Genomic DNA, 25,970 nt, shown 5'->3' with positions numbered 1-25,970 from the left:
CTCGCCCAAATATTAAGTCCCCAAACAAATCCTCCTTAATTGATCTAATTTTAACAAATGTTCCACATAAATACTCATCTGTGGGAGTATTTGCTAATGATGTGAGTGACCACTGTGTTGTGGCCACAATTAGGGACACTAAGGTCCAAAAGGTTAAACCACGTGTCATCACAAAGAGAGACAAAAAACACTTTATGGAGCAGGGTTTTGTGCATGATCTGTTTGATTTTGATTGGGGTAGAATCAATTTGTGTGCTGATGTAGAAACTGCATGGTCTTATTTTTATCTTGGTTTTATGAAAATTATAGATAGACATGCACCTCTGCGTAAATTTAGAGTGAAGGGACGAAACAATCCCTGGTTTTCTGCTGAGCTGTCCAGTCTCCTTCATGAGAGAAATAATGCTTGGGCTAAGGCTAGGAAATCAGGCTCAGAGGTAGAATGGCTACGTTTTAGGCAGCTAAGAAATAGCTTCACATCCCAAATAAAAAGTGCTAAATCAAAGTACTATTTGTCGGTTACCACAGAAAACCTGAATAACCCTAGGAAATTTTGGAAAGCCATAAAATCGATTTCCACTGGTGATATCCCAAATGAGCTACCTCCGTCCCTTACCACAGCATCTGGCATTATATCAGACAGGGCTACTATGCTAAATTGTTTTAATGAGCATTTTGTGTCTTGTGGCTCTCTGTTTGGCTGTGTGGCTCCTGTGAACGCTCCAATCCTTGACTCTGAACAATGTGGTCTGGAAAACCCTTTCAGTTTTACTCCTTTAACTGTTGGTATTGTTCATGAAGCATTATCCAAGTTAGATCCTAGGAAACCGGCTGGCCCGGACAACGTAGAACCTTTCTTTTTAAAGTTAGCTGCAGATTTTATTGCTCCACCTCTTACTTCTCTTTTTAACCTCTCCCTCAGCACGAACACTATTCGAAAAGTATGGAAGTCAGCTTATGTCCTGCCTTTACTGAAAGGAGGGGAGGCAACTATTTTAAATAACTATAGGCCTATCTCTAAATTGTCAGTTCTGGCTAAGGTTCTTGAACGCTTAGTGAGTGAACAAGTAAAGGAGTTTTTATGTATAAATGACATCCTGTCTAAACATCAGTCAGGATTCAGAAAGAAACACAGCACCATCACTGCCACAATGAAAGTGGTAAATGACATTACTACTATTTTAGATAATAAGCAGAGTTGTGCAGCTCTGTTTATTGACCTTTCCAAAGCGTTTGACACCGTTGATCATCGCATTTTAAAGCAGAGGCTACTCAGTATAGGCATGTCCAGCCTTGCAGTGGGGTGGTTTGTGAACTACCTCTCTGAAAGGTCCCAATGTGATGGACTGTCTTCTGAATGGTTAAACATTTCTAATGGTGTACCACAAGGTTCTGTTTTAGGACCACTTTTATTCTCCATATATATTAACAGCGTAGGTGATAATGTGGATGAAGCTACTTTACATTTTTATGCGGATGATACTGTGATGTACTGTGCAGGTCCCTCCATTCAGGAGGCTGGTGTTAAATTACAGGCTGTTTTTAACACTATTCAGACTCAGCTCTCTGAATTAAAGCTTCTTTTAAATGTGGATAAAACCAAGGTAATGCTCTTTTCAAAAGCTAAAAAGACACCAGAGCCTGTTTTAGATATTGTAACTACGCAAGGAACAAAACTTGAAGTTGTTGCCTGTTACAAATACCTGGGTATCTGGCTTGATGATTGTCTCTCTTTTAAACTCCATGTCAATAACCTGCTTAAAAAGCTGAGGGTTAGGCTAGGTTTCTTTTTCAGAAACAAGTCCTGTTTCTCGCTTGAGGCCAGGAAAAGGCTAGTCACTGTGACCTTTTTACCTGTGCTGGACTATGGGGATTTGTTGTATATGAATGCACCTGCCAATTACCTGAGAAAATTGGATGCTGCGTATCACAGTGCTCTGAGATTTGTCACAAATTGTAAAGCGCTTACACATCACTGTACACTGTATACCAAGGCAGGTTTACCATCACTCTCTGTACGGAGGCTCAGTCATTGGTACACGTTTATCTATAAAGCTTTGTTGGGTAAACTCCCGTATTATATCTGCTCTCTGATAACACAGAGAGTTGCAAGCAGCTATTGTCTGAGGTCACATGATGTAGTCTTGTTAGATGTGCCAAGAGCAAGGACTGTCTTCGGTAAGACAGCTTTTATGTGCGCAGCTCCACTTGCTTGGAACAATCTTCAGCAAGAATTGAAACTGAGCAATCTCATTCCTCTGCATGTTTTTAAAGCTAGGCAAAATGAAATGCTTGCTGATACAATGGGCACTTGTAAATGTCTATAACTATGTATCCTGTAAATATAATGTATAATGTCCTTTATTGTTTTATGTTTCATGTGGAATCCATATGCTGCAGGTCTCCCTTGAAAAAGAGATCTATGATCTCAATGGGACCAATCTGAATAAATAAAGGTTTGAAATGAAATGAAATTGTGCCAAACAAAAGAAACAAGCATAACAAAACCAGGCCTATCTCTACATCTATCCTTTGAAACCAAAACTCAAACAAAAACCCTCACTAACTAAACTACAAAGAAGTTGACAAAACAATATTCACGGCAACAATCCGCTAACCTAGTGTGTCTAAACATTAATTAGCTACGTGGTGAGAAATGTACAGGGTAGTGATGGCAGTTTGACACTGAAGCTTCGAACGGAGCTTCAACCCTGGACTTCCTATTCCTAAGAAAGATAGGTCGTTCTGGCTCGGGAAACACTTCGAAATGTGGAGAAGTTGTGAACAAAAAAAGACAATTATCAGTAATATAAAAACAGTTAAATATTTCAAGGAATAGATAGCCCAGTGGGTACAGCCGGCAGCCCGAATGCGGCGATGTCCTCCGCGCAGCTGGTTCAAGGCCCGGAATGGACGTATTTTAATCATTGCTTTTCAACTTTAATGACTGATAAAAAGCCCTCTCCGCCCAAAAACATGTCTAGCACTCTCTAGTCTCTTCTTAATAACCCAATACACACAATTATCAATCTTTAATTGCAAATAGAACATGATATTCAGTCTTAGTGTGTGTGCATCGAATATTTTTCAAGGCAAAGATACGTTAAACCCACTGCAGCCTTGCACTTCGCCAGGAGAGGTCGCTGTAACTGAAGCTTCGAGAAATGAACCTATTTCCGACACAATTTTCCAAGTGGTTCGACGCTTCATTCAAAGCTTCATTTTGCCATCACTAGGCATAAAGATATAAATCCAATTAAAGACTGCTAATGGAAAACATCCTCTAACTCTAACAGCAATCATGTTGACACAGAGATACACCAACACATGCTGACAACTGGCACACAGAAAGAGCTGCTGAAGTTTCTTCAAGCCTTTTATGCAGGTCCTGATTAGGGATTGGGAGCACCTGGGGGAGGCAGCACCTTGAGGGAGACAAAGGCCGTTTCTCAATGTATAGTAAAGCTGCTGCAGAGCCACTATTTCAAGTATACTACGTCATCGCTGAATGCTGGGCATTTAAACAGCCCTTCGGCGCCACTCGATGACGTAGTATACTTGAAATAGTGGCTCTGCAGCAGCTTTACTCGACATTGAGAAACGGCCGATTAGTGGAAGAGGGAGAGTGAGAATCACACACACAATTAATGGATTGCAACAGCTGCAACATAAGATCCTATGACATGTTCTCAGTGGCGCATAAAATCAAAATGGCCTGACTCGAGAAAAAAAAAACGAAATATCCAGGGACTTTAGCTTAAAGGAATGGTCCACTCATTAGATAATTAATCAAAACTTCAGTATTTAGTGAAATGTTATGTTTAAACCATACCCTGAAGAAATCAGCGATATTCCCCGGTAAATAATGATTTTATAGCTCTTTTTTATCAAGACCTGTATATTCCGTCTGGCCGCCGCCATGTTTGCCATTTTCAGTAGTCACGTGATGGTCGTGACGTCATCCATGCGTTCACTTTGTCAACACACGGAAACATGGTGGAGTATTTCAGTTCAGACTCGTCAGCAGAGGAACAAGTTTTGACCAATGTGAAGAGATTGGATGGGGGAATTCATCCATACATATCAGTATGACAATACGACACCCTCTGTCCTTAGACCCTCACATCGTACAAGGAAAAACTTCAGAAGAAAACCCACAGTTTAAAGGGAACATGGGAGAAACCTCAGGGAGAGCAACAGAGGAGGGATCCCTCTCCCAGGACGGACAGACGTGCAATAGATGCCGTGTGTAAATTGAAAAGATAATACATTTGCAACATAGGTAGTCCAAATGTTTGGAAATGCATGTGTGTATAATGGGAAGATGATATAAGATACTATATGTATGCATGTAGTACCACCCTTGCTAGCGATTCCCTCTCTAGTTTAGCATACTCAGCTTCGTTGTCCCTGGCTATAGAATCACGATTTTATGGGGCCGGAAAAAACTGGGGTAAAATACACACTAGCCGGTACTACGCTATATGGAAAGGCCACCAACAACTGTCCTGGCCTGGACGCTAAAGGACGTTAAAACGGGGCTAGCCGCTGCAATGGAAATGCGCTATAACATACCTTATTCTTACTCCGAGCACTACTTCTGCTCCTCCGTCGCTTCACACTTGCAGAGGGCGATTTCTCAACTGGCCGAACTGGTGTCCTGGTCGGTGATGACACCAGAAAGACCGATGGTACTGCATCTCCATTAAGTAATGGTTGTTCCATAAATCCCATGTTATGTTTTATCATACTCTCAGAGTAGTCGTCCGGAAATTTGAAATGTTCGCTGCATACATGAGCCTGTGAATCTTTCGGTTCGGGCCGGCCACATTTCGCTAGCCACTGCCTCCGAATGTACTTCTTACGCTTACCTTTTGGCAACAGATGGAACCGAGCATTCCGTGGATTGTTCCTATCAGAATTGTGGCAATATTTCGCGATACAGTGAGGCATATTTGAAGAGAGAAACTACAGTAAATAACATGGAGATCAACGTGTCTTCGAAAACCAAACGCATGGTTTACGTCACGTCCGGAAAATGGCGGCGCCCACAGTGTTGATGTTATTTCGGTATATAATCAGTTTAAAATCACTGATAATGTCATCGGATTAAAAAAAAAAAGAGAGAGACTGGCAGAGACTGGTCTGTTTTATCGGATGATAATTATTTAAAAATGAGTGTCATGAGCATACCATTCCTTTAAAGAGCATACATATTTGAGTTTTCTTTAAAACCCTCCTCCAATCTGTTGCATCATTGTCTGTTTCAGCTCTGTCAAATCAATGGAGAGAGATAATAACACATTTTACAATTTATAGGAACTAATGATTTAAATCATGGCGTGTTTGAACTCCCTAAAAGAGCCATTCCCTGATTTTCATACGACTCTACCGCAATGTTAGGCCGCGTTCACACCTGCCTTGTATAGTCCGGTTGAATCGAACCCTGGTGCGTTTAGCCGCTTGGTGCGGTTCATTTGGGTCGGTGTGAACACAATCCGAGACCTCTTAAGTGAACTAAACAACCGGACTCTGGTCTGCTAAAATAGGTGGTCTCGGAAAGCTTGCTTGCGAACTCTGGAGCGGTTCATTGCTGGTGTGAACGCAATCCGCACCAAAATATAGGAAGCGTAGTATTTGCGCATAATTTCCTGTTGTGGAGGAGAGGATTGCAAATGGTGGTAAAATGAGCGGCAGGGGACAAACGTGGAGCTATGAGGAACACAGATGCCTTCTGGATATATGGGCAGAGGAGAACATTTCTTAACTGTTGGAGAAGGTTCATAAAAACGCGGAGGTGTTCAAAATCTTTAGCGACAGACTGAATCAACTTCGATTTAACCGGAGTGTTGAACAGTGTCGTATAAAGGTGAAGAAACTACGACAACAATACATAAAAGTGCGCGACGGGCTGCAGAAGAGCGGCAGCTCCCCAAGTATCAAAGAAACATTTATTTGGTATGAGGATCTCGACAGTATCTTGAACACAAGACCCATAGTGAGCCCCGTAGATGTGGTCGAGTCCTATGCGGAGGAAGAGGTGGATACGTCGCCTGATGAGGGGAGCCTAAGCTCCACTGCCGATGCCGGGGCTGCTAAGGCGGATACTAGCCGCAGTTACTCCGCGGATGCCGAGGACTCTGATAACAATGGTACGTTCACTGTAAACTTATTTATGCTGCCGGTGTACATGCCTTGTTATCTGTCCTTTTGACTTGGGGGATGAGCTGACTGGTAAACCCATGATAAGCCATTGTGAAGGCTAGAAAGCTGCTTATGAAATAATTACTAGAAAAGTGTGTGAAGTGTAATTATGAAATCCTATGAACATTACCTACATCAGCCATATGCCCTAATGGCTAACTCCTCAACTAACGAATCCTCTGAACTAATGATCCTAATATCTCACTGTTAACAGTTGGAGCTGGAGACAACCCCAATGACAGTGGACAGCCCTCTGAGCAGAGCACAGACCAGGATCAGAGTCAGCAGCCAGGAAAAAGATGGGCTATTCCTGGTGCTAATTCCAGAAAAAAAAGAGCAAAGACTGGACAGGACAGTACAGTTCTCAGTGTAATGGCTGAGCAAATGAGAGAGGTGAATGCACAGATGGAAGCTGAGCAGAGTCACCAGAGGCAGGAGTCAGCACATTTTGAGACGTTTTTACGGGCACAACGGGAAGCTGAAGAACGGAGATTCAAGGCCTTGCAGGAGCAAAGTCAAGAGAACAACATAATGTTCATGCAGCTTATTGGCAATGTCATAAGTACCATGTCATGTCGATACATCACAACCACATATGCCCAACTGGATGCAAGGTCACACAGCATACTCCATGCCCCTTATGCCCACACAACAGGCTATGGCCCCAAATTCGATGCTCATCCATGCTCATTCCTCCTTTCATACGTAACCCACTCTTCAGGCCCTCTCCACCATCCATACCTACTCCATCAGCAATGCCTACTGCCACTTCTACCCACTCATCTCCACCTGTCAACCAACACATCACACCTCTGACTATAACCGTTGAAGAAGGAAATGATGTTCCAAAAATGTCCTTTAACTGAGTAGAAACGCAACTCGTCCTAGTTTGCAACTATTGTTAGGTGGCTAAATGTTCTGCCAAGTTGAAAAGCTGCTGCTTAAAAACAATGTGTTATTGAAATATTCTGCCTGTTTGAACTGTTACCTCTAAGCACTGAAACTGTGACTGCACCTTTTTACTTTATTGAATTGAGAAGTATTTCTTATTTAATGATTATGCATTGTTCTACCTCAATATGTGGTGCCTTTTTTTTGTATAAATATATATTTTATATCTTGTGTCAAAGATTGGCTACATATCTTACTACCTGTTTGTAGTATTTTTTGCAGTATAGCAGTTGTTTTTATACTGTAGCAAAGTCTGACATTTTTGCACTTGGCCCCAAATATTTCTTGCATTTGGAGCAAAATGTTTGTGCACTTCCAAATAAAAATTGTATTTTATATACAGTACATTTGTGTGGAGTTTATAGTATGTTAACAAAAATGATGGTCAATAACTCAAAGTACTTTCTTTTATTGTAATGAAAGCGCCACATTAATGAGTTCAAGGGAGAATCATTACAGAACATGCAGTATCTTTCACATTGTACATTATGCTTATGCAGTATATGATGTGCCAATATCTATACATCATTTAAAACAAGTAACAAACATAGAACAACAACAACAACGTTATACTGTAAGTGCAATCTTGAACAAAATAAACCAAATCTCTTCACTCCTGCTGGACTGTCCTCCTCCAACCTCACCTCCCCTCGTCCTCCTTACTTTCTTTCTCCTCTCATCACTTCTTTTTATCTAACCTCCTCTTGTTTCTAAATTCTGGCAAAATAGGCACACATAGCATTTCTAATGTCTCGGCCAGCATGGGCCTGATTCTGCTGTGCTGCTGCAGCATCCTCAGCTCCATCCTGACCAGCCTCCCCAACCCTTCCAAAAACTGCCTCTTGCTCATCAATGTATTCATTGTGTAGTTCACAAAAGTTGTGAAGTACACAACATGCCATCATTGTTCTGCTGACAAAAGTGACGTGTGTGTTATTTATTTTGAGCAGGCACCTCCACCTACCCTTGAGTATCCCAAATGCTCTCTCAACTGTCATCCTCGCCTGACTAAGCCGGTGGTTGAACTGGACTTGTTCAACAGTAACGCCTCTTGCCTCAGGATAGGGCTTCATGAGCCATGGGAGAAGAGGGTAAGCGGAATCCCCCAGGATAACAAGAGGCACATCTACCCACTCGAATGTTTCAGTCCACTCAGGCAACAGGGTTCCAGCTTGAGCACGGCGGTAGAGTGAGGAGTTAGTAAATAATCTTGCGTCATGGACTTTACCCGAAAAACCTATGTTTATGTCCCAAAACATCATGCGATGATCATGGTGTTATTAATGGCCGTTGTTACCTCTTGGGTGATCAAACAGGCTGTTGATATTCCTATCCCAAAAAGGTGGGAGAGGGACCTGAACTCCAGGTTAGTGGCCAGCCTCTACAAACAAATGGCAACCCGCAGCTCCACAGGGATCGGTTGGCAGTAGCGGGTGTTGTTCCTTATTAGACTTGGCCGCAGGAGGTCACATAAGTGCAAGAAAGTGGCCCTTTTCATGCGGAAGTTCTTCTGCCATTGCCTGTCAGTCCAGGTCTCAATTGCATCATGCTACCAGTGAGAGCTTCGGTACTGAACCCACAGGCACCTGTGGGAGGGGAGAAAGACACAACTTTTATTAATTATTTGTATAGCACCTTTCTTACAATAAAAGCAGAAAAAGGTTATAAAATTACATGCAATTATCACAGTTCAACTTTCAAGTGATTGTTCAATGAAGTGCTTTAAATATAAAATAATAAATATATACAGTTACATGTGTAAACATAACTATTCCATCTAGCTATTTTATTAGCATCTTTTATATGGTGTGCATACAGAAGCCTATAGGGTTATGCTTCCATTCTTTCTCAAATTATGTATTAATTGACGGATATATGAACAACTATAAACATAACCTATTCTATATTTGCTTTTGTGACTGCTTACCTCACTGGTCCCATGTGTGCAGAAAAAACGCCGTGGTACAGTGTCATCAGTGACACCTGTCGTCGGTGAAACATCCTCCTGACTGCTGAACGTCTGTCATTATAGGCATGGGTTATAACGTTTTTTAACGCACGTTGTCTCAGTATGTATTAATATGCGTCGCCCGCTACATTCTGTTGATATGCTCTCCATATGAACAGCAGCATGAAAACAATCTGCAGATGTTCCATGGTGACGGCTACGGTGGAAATTGCCGCGATTTTCCGTGTTTACATGTGTGGTTTTTACCCGCTTCATGTCTGACCAATGGTTGAACAGCATTTCCGTGCACATGACTTGTGTTTAAAGTTTATAGTCCCTTTGAGTTTTTGCCCATGTGAACGCAAACCGAACCTTCTGAAAAATGAAACAATGTAACAAACTGTGGTCTGGTGTGCACCGGAGAGCGGACTATTAGGTGTGAATGCACCCTTAGTAAATAGAAAAGCCTTTGGACACTCTGCAAATATGTTCTATATCGTATAAGGCTTCGCCCTCTAAGGCTATCGTTATTGGTTAATCCCCACTGCACGTGTGCAGCACTGACAGACTTATTCCACGCCCACCTATGACGTGGGCCCCACCTCCAGGCTCACTTCCGTATAAATAGGAAGTAGGCCCTACAATCCACTCCTACTTTTCTTCAGCACTCCGTTGCAGAAGCATTGACAGGCAAAACAAGTTCTTTTTCGAGCTACTTACTAAAAGAGGAAACATTCCTGGTTCCCCTGGGCCCATCCTCCGGACGGGGGAAACAGGGTGGGGGCCCAGTGTCAACCCGACATATGAGTTACGACCGGAGCTCACGGTGTGAGTTTTGCCGGGGATTAGAGCACGCAAACGCGGCTCTCACTCCCCAGGTGTCGTGCACTCATTGTGTCCGTCTCCCTCTGGCCCACAGACAGTGGAGACAGTGGCACCTCCAGAAATGTTTCATAGGGGTGGCCAAATGGGGCCACTGAAAATCTTGGGGTGGCCCACCAAAACCAAGCATTTAATTGTTGTAAAAGTATAGACTAGATGAAAAACAATGGCAAAGAGAATCACCTACTGATATACTTTGGTTTCTTATTTTACATTTTCTGATACTATTCATCTGAAGTGAATATAATACGGATAGTTAACATTTTACTTCAAACAACATTTAAAAGAACCTTGTTTTGTGTTATATATACATGTGGTGGTGATTTATTGTTTTGTTTTTTATATATGCTAGTTGTTCTTTTAAAAAAAAAAAGACAAATACAGCTTAATTTAAATAGGTTCCTTTATTGTAAGGCACAACATTTCCAGCATTCTCAACACATACAATACACAACAGCAACACAACATGTTCTTCAGTTATATTATGTCTCTAGGTTATAAATAGTTTTAGACTGAACAAAGCTGTTAATGTCACACTGGGATCAAAGATGATTGACATTACTTTATTAAATCAAGTTTTAAAACATGACTATTTCATTTCAACAGGACCCAAAAACACAACGGGTATAACATGATAAATACATACTGTGATTGAACACAAAAACACCATCTGTTATTGACCTTTATAGCAAATTCAAAACATGATACAAAACACCACCTTTTAGTATTAGACAGAAAATAGGTGACAAGACATTTCTATTTTTTTTTAGATTAGGCCACTGTGGTGAGAGTAATATATATAGCTTGTATTACATTTGTTTTGGAATGTATATACTTTATCACCAAACTGGTTACCCTTTTTTTTTTTAAATTAGCATACAGAACATTATGAAAACTCATGACCGAAAGAACGAGATCGCGGATACAAGCGGCCGAGATGGGTTTTCTCCGCAGGGTGGCTGGTGTCTCCCTTAGGGATAAGGTGAGAAGTTCGGTCATCAGGGAGGGTATCGGAGTTGAGCCGCTCCTCCTTCGCGTCGAAAGGAGCCAGTTGAGGTGGTTCGGGCACCTAGTTAGGATGCCACCTGGGCGCCTCCCTAGGGAGGTGTTCCAGGCACGTCCAGCTGGGAAGAGACCAAGGGGTGGACCAGGTGGAGGGATTATATCTCTTCGCTGGCCTGGGAGCGCCTTGGGATCCCCCAGTCAGAGCTGGTTGATGTCCCCAGGGAAAAGAAAGTTTGGGGCTCTCTGCTGGAACTGCTACTCCCGCGACCTGACCACGGATAAGCGGGAGAAGATGGATGGATGGAACATAATGAAAACAAACTTGACTAATGGTTGGCTCATAACCTCAGAACACAGAAGAGGAAAAACTGCATTGATTCTCGTTTCATTTTGAAGGAGCTGCAGACCTAAAGTGTGTAGAAGACTTAAATGATTAAAAAGGTCACAATCACATTAATAAAACTGTACTTAGGTTTTAGTTTCACTTTTACAAAACAGAGTTCCACATGTACTTTCTAGCATGTATGGCCATCTCCTCACTAGCCCTATGCTGCTGCTCCCCTACCAGCTCTGTCTCTCCTTTACTCATATTCTTCTTAAAATAAGAAGATATGTCTGTTGACTTTCTCTTCATTTTCTGCAAATTGACATTACACACATCAGTTATTAATAGTAGCCTACGCATTACACCAGCCCAGCATACCAACATCAGCTAACGTTAGCTTAGCAAGCTAAACTAACGCTAACTAGGATAGCTGCCAAAGTGTGTTTACAGACGAATTATGAAGCCTGAAGCCAAGCGAGCCTTTCAATCAATCAATGTTTATTTATATAGCCCAATATCACAAATGTTACATTTGTCTCAGTGGTCTTCACAGTGTGTACAGAATATCAGTATGACAATACGACACCCTCTGTCCTTAGACCCTCACATCGTACAAGGAAAAACTTCCAAAGAAAACCCAGTTTAAAGGGAAAAATGGGAGAAACCTCAGGGAGAGCAACAGAGATCCCTCTCCCAGGACGGACAGACGTGCAATAGATGCCGTGTGTAAATTGAAAAGATAATACATTTGCAACATAGGTAGTCCAAATGTTTGGAAATGCATGTGTGTATAATAGGAAGATGAATCCACGAGGATATCCATCCAGGACCTATGATCCAGGACCACAGCCACGACTCAAGATCCAGCGCTCGCGATCCAGGACACAGGACCGCAGGATCATCCATGACTCCGGATCCCAGCGTATATAGACACCAAAAAGAAAGACATTTGGGGAAGCTGGGTTAATCGGAACATGAGAGTACACGGGTATAGACAGAGAGAAGGAAGAAGTAAGATGTCCCCCGACAAACTAAGCCTATATCAGCAAAACTAGGGGCTGAATCTAATCAGCCCTAACTATAAGCTTTATCAAAAAGGAAGGTCTTAAGCGCACTCTTAAAAACGGATAGGGTGTCTGCCGCCCGAACACAAACTGGAAGCTGATTCCACAAATGTGGAGCTTGATAAGAAAAGGCTCTGGCTCCCATTGTACTTTTAAAGATTCTAGGAACAACCAACAACCCTGCATTCTTGGAACGCAATGCCCTAGTAGGACAGTAGGGTATAATGAGTTCTTTAAGGTAAGATGGCGCCTGCCCATTAAGGGCCATCCACACACAGGTATGAAAAAAATCTTTCAAAGCTTCGCCCATTCACTTGAATGGGGTGGCGTAGAAGATTTTGAATCTTCGCCGAACTGCATTGTGGGGAGCGGAGCATGGCTTTGCAAGCATCGTGAGCATCAAAAGTTGAGCAATGTTCAACTTTTGATGCTCCCAATGCTTTCGAAGCTGGCATCAGCCAATCAAATCCCGTTTATGCAAATCCCGCCAGTACAAGCGCGAGCCAATCAAACCGCGTGCAAGATGGGAGAGCCAGACCGCAGTTCATTTCCTCATATTCCAAACGAGAAATTACGGTAGCAAATCACCCGGTTCTTTACGACTAGAACTATTTACCGGGATACAAATCAGAGGAACCAGGCATGGAGGGAGGTGGCAGAGACAGTGGGTGAAACTGGTAGGTTTTTGCCTGTTTGGGGAGTTTATATTCAGTTTACTTCGTTTTAACATTGCTATTGCTCTGTATGTCGGGGGCGGGAGATTCATGTGATTTGTTGTTGGTCGCGTTTCTCGCAAAAAATCGCCAAGCTTCAGACACGCCCAGCATCAAGATTTTTCAAGATTGTTTTCATGCCTGTGTGTGGACGGGCCATTACTGAGCCCCGAGCCTCTTTTCCAGGTCTTCCAGCGTTTTTCTCGTTTTAATGCCATTGAACACCATTTTTGATCAGAGTAACAGCTAACGGTAAGCATATCTCCGTTTTTTGCAACCTAACACACTAAAGCCTAAAGTGTTGTGGGGCTTAACAGGCAACGAACGTATAAGACTTACCTTCTAGAAGTCAGGTGGATTTTTGTCAACTCCAGTCAGTTGAAAGAAACGTTTTGCTGCAACCTGCTGCTGTCTGTGCGAATCTCAGAGTAGTGCGCGCGGGTATCAGAGTGGTGCGCCGAGTATCAGAGTGTTACCATGGTAGCAGAGGGAGAGGGAGGGGCTGCAGTATGAGCGTTGGAAGCTCAAATCAAGCGACTCGCTGGCTGTGTATTTGTTGTTAAATATCAGATAAACTACTACGCATACGTTACTGGCGATGCGGTGTGTGTGGTGGGGGGGCCAACAAATATATCAGGGTGGCCATGGCCCCCCCCCCCTGCTGGCGCCACTGAGTGGAGAGCGGATGCTCTCGCTGCTGCGGCCGAGGATGATTGGCAAGTCCAGGAGTTTTCACTAAGCATCACTAAGCCACCAGGGTGGGAGGAGGGGGTCAGGAGGACGGGAGTGAACTGACTGCCCAGGGGCACGGCCGAGGACCAGGAAGGGGTCTCGGGCGGGCGGCCCGGGGGCAAGGCAGAGGACCAGGAAGGGGTCTCGGGCGGCCGGCCCGGGGGCAAGGCAGAGGACCAGGAAGGGGTCTCGGGCGGACGGCCCGGGGGTAAGGCGGAGTCCAAAAAGGGGGACTCGGGCGGACGGCCCGGGGGCAAGACAGAGTCCAAGGTGGGGACCATGGAGGGGCGAAGGCAACGGCAGGAAGAGTCAGGGGCCCGAGGGCGAGGACCGCGGCACTCAGGGGGCAGGGCTCGAGGGCGAAGACCGCGGCTCTCAGGGGGCCGGACTAGAGGGCGAAGACTGCGGACTGGAAAGTCAGTGGGCCGGGCTCGAGGGCGTAGGCCGTGGCTCTCAGCGGGCCGGGATCGAGGGCGAAGACCGCTGCTCTCAGGGGGCCGGGCTCGAGGGTGAAGACCAGCCAGCTGCGGAGGCCGGGCAGGAAGACGCTGACGGCACAGCGCCGGAGGCCGGGCAGGACCCGGCGTCGGAGCTGGTGGGACAGGCCTCGGCAGGATCCCCCACGGAAGAGGACCAGGACACGGGATTGGCAGGAACCCTGGCAGGAGAGCAGTCGGCGGGACCTCCAACGGCACAGGACACAGGATTGGCAGGACCCCCGGCAGGAGAGTAGACGGCGGGACCTCCAACGAGACAGGACAAAGGGTTGGCAGGACCCCCGGCAGGAGAGTAGTCGGTGGGGCCTCCAACGGCACAGGACAAAGGGTTTGCAGGACCCCCGGCAGGAGAGTAGTCGGTGGGACCCCCAACGAGACAGGACAAGGAGCTGGCAGGACCCCCGGCAGGAGAGTAGACGGCGGGACCTCCAACGGGACAGGACAAAGGGCTGGCAGGACCCCCGGCAGGAGAGTAGTCGGCGGGACGTCCAACGAGACAAGACAAGGAGCTGGCAGGACCCCCGGCAGGAGAGTAGACGGCGGGACCTCCAACAGGACAGACATACGATTGGTAGGACCCCCGGCAGAGGAGTAGTCAACGGGGCCTCCAACAGGACAGGACATGGAGTTGGCAGGACCCCCAGCGGAACCTCCAACGGACCAGGACATTGGGTAGGGACTTGAGACCTGACTCGAGAGGGGAACTAGAGAGGGAACTCCAGAGGGGACTAGAGGAGAGACTAGAGGAGGAACTAGAGAAGGGAACTTGAGAGAGGACTTGAGAGGGGAACTAGAGAGGGGACTCGAGGAGGGACTAGAGAGGAGACTAGAGGAGGGACCATAGCAGGGACTAAAGGAGGGACTAGATGAGGGAACTCGAGAGGGGACTCGAGAGGGGACTGAAGAGGGGACTCGAGAAGTGACTAGAGGAGGGACTAGAGATGGGACTAGAGAAGGGACTAGAGGAGGGGCTCGGGAAGGGACCAGAGGAGGGACTAGAGAGGGGACTAGAGAGGTGACTAAAGGGGGGACTGGAGAAGGGACTAGGGAAGTGACTAGAGGAAGGACTTGAGAAAGGAATTGAGTAGGGACTAGAGAAGGGACTAGAGAAGGGACTAGAGGTGGGACTTGGGAAGGGACTAGAGAAGGGACTCGAGAAGGGACTAGAGAGAGGACTGGAGAAGTGACTAGAGTAGGGACTTGAGAAAGGACTTGAGAAAGGAATTGAGTAGGGACTAGAGAAGGGGCTAGAGAAGGGGCTAGAGTTGGGACTGGAGAAGGGACTAGAGAAGGGACTAGGAAAGTGACCTGAGGAGGGACTAGGCAAGGGACTAGAGACGGGACTACAGAGGGGACTAGAGGAGAGACTAGAGGAGGGACCAGAGGAGGAACCAGAGGAGGAAACTCGAGAGGGGAACTAGAGAGGGGACTCGAGGAGGGAACTCGAGAGGGAACTCGAGAGGGAACTCGAGATGGGACTGTGGCAGCTGGGGCCAGATCTGGGTCTGGAACCAAGGCTGCTGGGACCGGGACTGGGGCCGGAATTGAAGCCAGAATCCTGGCTGAAAGGTCCGGTTCTGAACCCGGAAACATGGCTGTAAAGTCCGGTTCTGGAGCCGGAAACATGGCTGTAAAGTCAGGTTCTGGAGCCGGAGACATGGCTGTAAAGTCCGGAGCAGGGACCATGGCTGCTGGGACCGGCACTGGAGCCGGAACCATGGCTGCTGGGCAGGGAACCGGAACACGGATCCATGGCTGTGTGGGGTGGTACTGGAGTACGGTACCATGGCTATGTGGGATGGTACTGGGGCACAGAACCATGGCTGCTGGGGCCAGAACTGGGTCCATAACCATGGCTGCTGGGGGCTGAACTGGTTCTGGAACCCTGGCCCTTTGGGCTCGTGCTGCCATCATTTATATGACACATACTCCACACTTTTCACGTTTCATACTTGACCTGTTAGCCAACACTGTCATACCTACACTGAAAAAAGGTTTTCGAGCTGTACTCCATCCAATTTATAATTCTCCTTTCATTCAATTTAACATTATTTGTTTTATTTTTTCAAATATCAATCAATCAATCAATGTTTATTTATATAGCCCAATATCACAAATGTTACATTTGTCTCAGTGGTCTTCACAGTGTGTACAGAATATCAGTATGACAATACGACACCCTCTGTCCTTAGACCCTCACATCGTACAAGGAAAAACTTCCAAAGAAAACCCAGTTTAAAGGGAAAAATGGGAGAAACCTCAGGGAGAGCAACAGAGGAGGGATCCCTCTCCCAGGACGGACAGACGTGCAATAGATGCCGTGTGTAAATTGAAAAGATAATACATTTGCAACATAGGTAGTCCAAATGTTTGGAAATGCATGTGTGTATAATAGGAAGATGAATCCACGAGGATATCCATCCAGGACCTATGATCCAGGACCACAGCCACGACTCAAGATCCAGCGCTCGCGATCCAGGACACAGGACCGCAGGATCATCCATGACTCCGGATCCCAGCGTATATAGACACCAAAAAGAAAGACATTTGGGGAAGCTGGGTTAATCGGAACATGAGTGTACACGGGTATAGACAGAGAGAAGGAAGAAGTAAGATGTCCCCCGACAAACTAAGCCTATATCAGCAAAACTAGGGGCTGAATCTAATCAGCCCTAACTATAAGCTTTATCAAAAAGGAAGGTCTTAAGCGCACTCTTAAAAACGGATAGGGTGTCTGCCGCCCGAACACAAACTGGAAGCTGATTCCACAAATGTGGAGCTTGATAAGAAAAGGCTCTGGCTCCCATTGTACTTTTAAAGATTCTAGGAACAACCAACAACCCTGCATTCTTGGAACGCAATGCCCTAGTAGGACAGTAGGGTATAATGAGTTCTTTAAGGTAAGATGGCGCCTGCCCATTAAGGGCTTTGTAGGCGAGAAGAAGAATTTTAAATTCTATCCTGTGTTCTATAGGGAGCCAGTGTAAGGCAGCCAGAACAGGAGTAATGTGGTCCCTTTTCCTAACTCTGGTTAGTACACGAGCCGCAGCATTTTGAATCAGCTGAAGCGACTTGATTGACTTCTTGGTACTCCCTGATAATAAAGAGTTACAATAATCCAGCCTAGAAGTAACAAATGCATGGACTAGTTTCTCTGCATCGTTTTGAGGCAAGATATGCCTGATTTTTGCAATGTTACGTAGATGGAAGTAGGCGGTCCTTGAAATTGATTTTATGTGGGCGTTAAAGGATAAATCCTGATCAAATATAACACCAAGATTCCTTACAGTCTCACTGGAGGCCAAATTAATGCCATCCATAGTTAGTATGTCTTTAGATAATTTGTTTCGTAGATTCTTCGGGCCAAGTACAATAACTTCAGTTTTGGTCGTGTTTAACATCAAAAAGTTTAAGGTCATCCACGTTTTTAAGTCCTTAAGGCAGTCTTGAATTTTATTTAGATGATTAATTTCATCAGGCTTGATTGATAAATATAGTTGAGTATCATCCGCATAACAATGAAAGTTTACAGAATGATTCCTTATAATATTGCCTAACGGAAGCATATATAATGTGAACAAAATAGGTCCGAGCACTGAGCCCTGTGGCACTCCATGGCTAACTTTGGTTTGCGTGGAAGATTCATCGTTAACACGTACAAACTGAGAGCGTTCAGATAGATAGGACCTAAACCAGCCTAAAGCAGTTCCCTGTATGCCAACTAAGTGCTCTAGTCTTTGCAATAGGATATCATGGTCGATAGTATCAAATGCAGCACTAAGATCGAGCAAAACAAGAATAGAGACAAGTCCCTTGTCTGAGGCTATTAGAATATCATTTGTGACTTTAACCAGAGCTGTCTCTGTGCTATGATGTGTTCTAAAGCCAGACTGAAAATCTTCAAATAAATCATTGTTTTTTAAGTAATCACACAACTGTTTTGCGACCGCTTTCTCAAGAATTTTTGAGAGGAACGGAAGATTAGAAATAGGTCTATAGTTGGCTAAAACCTCTGGATCGAGGTTGTGCTTTTTAAGAAGCGGTTTTATCACTGCTACTTTGAATGATTGTGGAACATAGCCTGATAATAAAGACATATTCATAATATTTAATAAAGAAGTGCTAATTAATGGAAAAACTTCCTTCAACAGCTTAGTTGGAATCATAATAATAATATTATGAAATAATAATTTGTTTTTCAATATATTTTTTTAATGAAAATATTTTTAATTCAGAGCTCAACTAAGAAATATCCGTTTTGACGAATATACAATTTTAAGGTTACGCATAGGCCCGCACATGGGCATTAAACAGAAAGCTATAAAACAGGACCGTCTTCACACAACCCAGTCCGCCCAGGAAGATAGTCATTTCTCAGCACGACAGATCTTTTCCTTTCACTGGTTGCTTTCCCGAGCTCCCCCTCTGTTGTACCCGCTCTCCTTTTCTCCACCTCCCTCTCCTTGTCCGATTTTCGTCTAGCAATCAGCCCGGCGTTCTCCGCTGAGGTCTTCTTCTTCTTCTTCTTCTCCTCGCACCTGTTTCTTCTCGTGCCTCGGCCCCTCTGCTCATCATTAGGGCTCCCGAAGACCATGGCGCCCCCAGGGTCCTCCCCCAGCTCTCCCTCCTCCATTCCGGAAGCCTCCGAGATGTTTTCCACCTCCTCAGGACTCCAAAACTTCTTTCCCCCTCCGCTGCTCCCGTCGCCGCCTCTGCTGCTTCCATCGGCGCCTCCGCCGCCCTGCCTGGCACTTTTCTTGCTCTTCTCCACGTTTGGTGCCTTCTCTTCCATCACCGAAGCCCCCGAGATGTCCTCCACCACTGGACCTTCATCTTCGCTGCTGATCTGCTCATGGGGTCTTTTCTTTGCCCCCTCGTCGCCTTCCCCCCCCTCTTCTTCCTCCTCATCTTCTTCCTCCTTGTCGTCCTCCTCCTCTCTCTCCTCTCTCTCTCAGCTCCAAACCTGCACTCCCTGGCATAGTGCCCCTGCTCATAACACCTGTGGCACTTAAAGTCTGGGCATTCTCTGAAGATGTGACCCGGCTTTATACATAACCTGCACACTGGAACCTGGCCATTGTGCAGGACCCGAAAGTACTCCGCCCCCTTCACAGTGTCGAACTTCGTGGAATACGGCAGGGAGCGGACCTCATTGTTGAACCTCACTCTCAGGAACCTCGTGCCGTCTGCAATGTCCGAGTCTGGCCACACTCTTTTTTTAATGTCCGAGATGGGCTTAACTCCCCACTCCTCGAGCCCATTTAGTATTGTTTTATCCTGCAAATAAACAGGCAGATGCAGGAACGAGACGGTCACATCGGTGCTCATAATGTTTTTTGCATGCACCGCGGCCCCGTTTACTCTCAACCCCTCCATTAGTTTCATTTTCCCCAGGACGGTCCTCATCGTCACTTCATACTGTTCTCCCGTCACTCTGCATCCATCCACTGTCCCACACTGTTTCTGTATTCCTTTAAGCAGGTCCATCATAGACAGTGCACCTGCCACAACTACTTCCACAGTTAATTCCACACTGTACCTCGTCCTCTCCTTCTTCCCCTCTTTTCCTTCCTCTCCTGCTTTCTTGCTTTGTTCTTGCTCTTCTTCTTTGTCTTTGTCCTTCCTTTCATCCGCCTTGTCACTTGCCCTTCCGCCTTCCATGTTCGGCACCTCCGCAGTCCTTTCCACTCCAGCCGCTGTTGCCATCAAGACACTCGCTGCACCAGATCCCAGCACCGGTGGGGGGGAGCCCGACCGGCAAGGCCGTTAGGGGAGGCCGTGCTTCGGGCCGTACCCAGTTTTTTTGCCTTCGGTTGAAGCCCCTCCGCTGACTGAAGCCAATCGTTTTTTCAATCGTTCTCACTCTTCCTGTTAAAGTTGCACTGAACCGTATGGAGATAAATGTGCCCGTGCAGCCTGCTGCGAGGACAAGCCAATACACAAGACAACCCGACAAAAGAGACAGAAAACCCAGAACTTAAATACACCCAGGACTAATCACATAAACACGAGACAGGTGAGGAGGGAGGATAAAACACATAGGTACCAGGTGAACACAATTGGGTAATCAGAGAGGGAAACCGACAGAAAGCAAACAGGCAGGAAACGGGGGTGAACACTTTACAAAATAAAACAGGAAACCCAAAGATAGAAAAGGACAAGAAAAATACCAACACAAACAAATCCTAACACATTCCTCAAGCAGGTTTGAGCGTGAACCTCAATGTCCGTTTTACGAGTTGTATCCTAAACGGCGACATGAGGAGAGCCGCTGTGTAATACAGCGTGTGGAGGTGCATAAGCCAGCTGTTTGTTACCTGTAAGGTTAAACAGACAGCGGGGCTCGCCGTTTGAGCCGGCTGTAACCTGTTGGTTAGCGCGGCAGTGGGGCTCGCGGCACAAGCCAGCTGTAATTAACCAATCCAATCCACTTTATTTATATAGCACAGTTTAAAAACAGAGGGTTTGCCAAAGTGCTTTACAATGAACATAACATTATAATAAAATATAATATTACACGAATAGATAAAAAGCACACATAAGAAAAGATAAAAAAGCACACATAAGAATAAGTACAAGGCACATAAAGGCTATGGACAGACAGTAAAAGTATACAAATAGGTATGACATAGCTCAGACTGACTGGTAAGCGAGGGAAAAGAGGTGGGTTTTTAGGCGCGACTTAAAAGCTTCAAGAGTGGGCGACAATTTAACATGAGGGGGCAGGTCGTTCCAGAGCCTCGGGGCTACCGATGAGAACGCTCGGTCTCCCCTGGTCTTTTTCTTTGTTTTTGGGACTACAAGCAGCAAAGCAGCTCCGCTGCAGCGTTTTGTACAAGCTGCAGGCGGGCCAGCGAAGTCTTATTTAGGCCGGCATAAAGTGCATTACAATAATCTAAACGAGTTGAAACAAAGGCATGAATTACACGCTCAAAGTTTAAAAAGGATAAAACCGGTTTGATTTCGGACAGGAGCCTCAAGTGATAAAAACTGGATTTAACCACAGAGTTTATCTGTTTATCTAATTTAAAAGCACTGTCGATTTTGACACCCAGATTTGTGACCATGGGTTTTGCATACTGTTGCAGGGAACCCAGGTCAATGGAAGGGACATCACCATTTGGTCCAAACACAATTACCTCCGTTTTGATCTCATTTATATTTAAAAGGTTTAGCGCCATCCAGGCCTTTATGTCATTAAGACAGTCAACCAGGGGCATCAGAGAGCTAGTGTTTTTTCTTAGGGGTAGATATAATTGGGAGTCGTCCGCATAAAGGTGGTAGGAGACGCCATATTTTCTAAAAATCAGTCCAAGGTAGGAGGTATAAGGAAAATAGGCCCCAAAATAGAACCTTGGGGAACTCCACAGGATAAGGGGGCAGAAGAGGATGTAAAGTCACCAAGCGTAACAGAGAAAGATCTCTTGGACAAATAGGACCTGAACCATTCTAAGGCAGCGCCCCTGATACCCACACAGTGCTCTAGACGAGAGATAAGGATGGAGTGGTCAATCGTATCAAAAGCAGCTGTGAGGTCTAAGAGCATAAGGATGGCAGAGTCACCAGAGTCTGTAGTGACCAGGAGGTCATTGAACACTCTTAGAAGGGCAGACTCAGTACTGTGAAGCGCTTTAAAACCGGATTGAAAAATATCGAAAATATTGTGTGCATGTATAAAAGACTGCAGCTGTAAGAGTACGGTTTTCTCCAATATCTTTGAAATAAAAGGAAGCTTCGAGATGGGTCTGTAATTAGAGAAGACAGAAGTGTACAGATTAGTTTTCTTTATCAGGGGTGCCACAACCGCTTGTTTGAAATAAACTGGCACAGAACCGGACTCTAGGCTGCTATTTATAATGTTATGGACATTAGGTCTAATAGTGTCCCATACCTCTTTAAAAAGTCGAGGAGGGACTGGGTCTGTGGGACAAGATGAGGGTTTTAATTTAGCAACAATGTCACTGAGAGATGACAACGACACAGGTCCAAACTGCTGGAAGACAGCAGTGCATGTGAAGTCGATGGAGGGGTCAAAAGAGGGTGGTGAGATACTGGCTCTAATAGTGGAGATCTTGTCTATAAAATAGGAATTGTTCACACATCTCAGTTGAAGCATCAATACAAGTGGATAAAGGAGAGTTTAACATAGCATTGATTATTTTAAAGAGAACACGAGGTGTGTTTAAATTACTAGAAATAATATCAGAAAAGTAACTCATATTTTCAGCTTTTACAGTGCTCTCTTTCAAAATGTCACGAGTTACATGAAGCTTGTCCTTCTTCCACCTGCGCTCAGCCTGCCGGCACTCACGCCTGGCAGCACGAGTGACGTCATTGAGCCAGGGTTCAGATTTAACTTTGGGGCGCATGAGTTTCAGGGGAGCAACAATGTCAAGAGCTCCAGTGCAGGAAGAGAGAAAGGCTGAGGTTAATAGCTCAGTGTCCATGGAGTCAGCGGACATAGTATCAGACTGTGTTAATTTAACAAAGGCAGGGGAGAAACTAGCAGCAGTGGAAGGTTTCATCATACGACCATGACGGACAGGAGCGCATGATTTAAGACTATGACAGGGCAGAATAAAATCAAATAGCACAGGCAGGTGATCCGATAAAGCTGCCTCACACACATTGACATTTGAAATGGGCAGACCATGGGATAAGACTAGGTCTAATGTGTGCCCATGCTCTTGCGTGGGGCCAGAGACATGTTGTATGAAGTCAAAAGCATATAAAACATCAAGAAAGTCTTTAGCTAGTGGTTTAGAGATACAACAGACATGCACATTAAAATCCCCGACAATTAAACGCTGTCATAGTTTGTTACGATACCGGCCAATAGTTCAGAGAACTCCTTTATAAAGTATTTGTTGTACTTGGGCGGTCGGTAGACCACCGCACACAGTACAGGATTAATCCGTCCCAGCTCAAACAGGCTCAGTTCAAAGGTGGAGAATGAGATAGACGGCGTGGGTTTGCAGTATAAACTGCTCCTAAAGACAGTCGCTATACCTCCTCCACGACCCGTGGTCCGTGGAGAATTAATGAAACTGCACTCCGGAGGCAATAGCTCTGTAAAAGCAGCAGACTCACCCACAGACATCCAGGTTTCCTTTATAAAAAGCACATCCACAGCATGTGACGTGAAGAAGTCCTGGATGATGAAAGTTGTATTTGCGATCGATCTCGCATTTATCAGCGAGCCTTTAGTTGGAACCGGGGCAACAGTCGCGTGAGTTTCACGACCCAGCGACCGAAGGTTGCGGTGGTTCACTCCATCAGGGGGGGAGAGGCGAGACCACTGGGGGCGCAGGATATGCAGATCTTGAGTCAGGTCAGCGACAGGTACCAGCCAGGTGCCGACCATGGCAAGGGGGCGTCGGGAGGCCAGGCGGCGAAAACAAGGTCCATATTCCGGCGGAAAAGGGTGCTGAGCCAGCTCAGGAGACCACGCTAGCCACTCTTTCACCCTAACCAGCCGGCCACTGCGTGTGCCTCGGCGTCTGCGTCTTCGGGGTAACGAGGGCCCGGCCCGCAGTAGGTGTGCAGGTATATCCGATAGAAGGGGGGAGGGGGGGTGTGTCCACCCTGACCAAACTTCGCAAAAAACCCCACATTTTCATCGATCTTAAGCAGCTCGTGTCGGTTGTATACTAACAGAGAGTCTATGGTCCTTGTCACTGAGCAAAACAGACACAGAACAAACACTAGTACTAAAACTGAGATGCTTGGACGGCCTGCCAGACAACCCGGCGCCATCTTGCTCTCCAGTCGGTTATTTAACAGCAGGGCTTGACGGTTAAACCTGATGCTCCTAACCTGTCGGTTATAGGCAGCACGGTTTTTCCTCTGTCCCATATGTGCCTATACTACACACGGTCGTAATGAGCCTAGGGCTGTTATTACGCACTGTGTGAATAGCACTGCACACACCTCCGCTCATTCCCTCAGCGGGTTTGAGCGTGAACGCGCCTCAATGTCCAGTTTACGATCCTTCTCCGAAACAGAGACAGGATGAGAGACGGTGTGAGATGCAGCGTGTGGAGGGCCCCTCGCAGCCTTTTCGGTCCGGGCCCCTCTTGGGCTGCTTCACGGGCAACGGCGGCGAGGGCTCTGACGTGGCTCGTCACCATGACAACCACAGCACATCCAAAACAGGCGTGCGCTCTCAGTGTATTACTCAGAGTGGCGACGCGTGTATTCGATGGACAGATTGATAATAATAAGCAGCAAGGCCCACCGGGTAAGCCGGCTGCCCCTAACCTGTCGGTTATAGGCAGCATGGCTCACTGCATAAACCTACCTCCTACACACGGTCGTAATGAGCCACGAGTGCCATTATTACAGTGTGGACAGCACTGCACACACCTCCGCTCATCCCTTAGGGGTGTTGTAACGAAGGTAACTTCGTTACTATAGACTGACGGCTTTGGGGACCTTGTAATATTGCACTTTATATAACGACTTCCTTTTGCACAGTAAGAATGTCACTCAGCACTTTAGTGAACAGTTTGCACTTTATTAGCATGATTTGCACAGTACAGTTTTGACATGGCCTATTTGCACATTTTTATATAATGTATACTATTTATTGATGTAGTCGTTGTTAAATGATTAAACCGTATTATTTGGAATGTCGTCTGGCAGATGCTGGTCGGTCCTCGGCTCCACCTGAAAAGAGAGGGGAGTTATAGCGAGAGCGCCGAGAGTATTTATGATTGTGTAAGATTGACAGCGGATGAGATTAATCATTGTGTGCAGATGTCCTGTTTTAGCGTGTATACATCATGACGTTAAGTTGCATTAATTGTAGAAGTGAACACTGTGTAAAGGTTACGCCCATCGCTTACCCACGCTGTTTCCTCCGGTGTCCGCTCCAGTGTGTTTGGCCAAAAGGTCCTCGGGGGAAACAAACACTGACTAAGGAAGGTTCCGGGACGAACCAAGTGGCGGGATGGACGTAGGGGTTTCTGTTGTAGTTGGGAATGCATTTCTATATATTATGGTCAGTTATAATGTGGGTTTTGGGGTTAACTTAACAGCTGGCTATAAACCACTGATCATACATGCACCGAATGTTATAGATTATCGTTATACCAATTATGATGACATGTGTATTAATAATTGCTCACCTGTGAATGGTTTCTCCCAATAAGATCCTCTATAAAAGAGCCAGTCTTCAGTCGGAGGAGATTGGTGAACACTTCCATGCTGGCTGGCTGTTCTTTATGGTAGTGTGTGAAATAAAGACACTATGGTGTGCAACTCTACCTCCTCTCGTGTGTGGTTCTTTCACTGGAAATCCAGCCGCTAAAAGGGTCACTGTCTCACAAATGGTGTCAGAAGCTGGGCCCACACTACAGTGAAAGGATGCCGAGAGGTGGAAAAAAAGATGATAGGGAACCCAAATTGCTGCCGTTATCGCCAGAGGATGACATTGAACAGTTCCTGACAACTTTTGAGAGAATAGCATATGTCTGCCGCTGGCTAAGAGACGGATGGGCCGTGCGCCTTGTTCCTTTGCTCACCGGTAAAGCTCGTAGTGCCTATGTGATGATGGACATGAAAGACTCTGACAATTATGGGAAAGTTAAAGCAGCAATTTTGTCAAAGTTTAAAATCACACCGGATACTTACAGAAGACGATTCCGG

Source organism: Pseudochaenichthys georgianus, chromosome 21 (assembly GCF_902827115.2).
Source record: "Pseudochaenichthys georgianus chromosome 21, fPseGeo1.2, whole genome shotgun sequence".
NCBI lineage: Eukaryota > Metazoa > Chordata > Actinopteri > Perciformes > Channichthyidae > Pseudochaenichthys > Pseudochaenichthys georgianus.
This window is presented reverse-complemented; position numbering follows the sequence as displayed.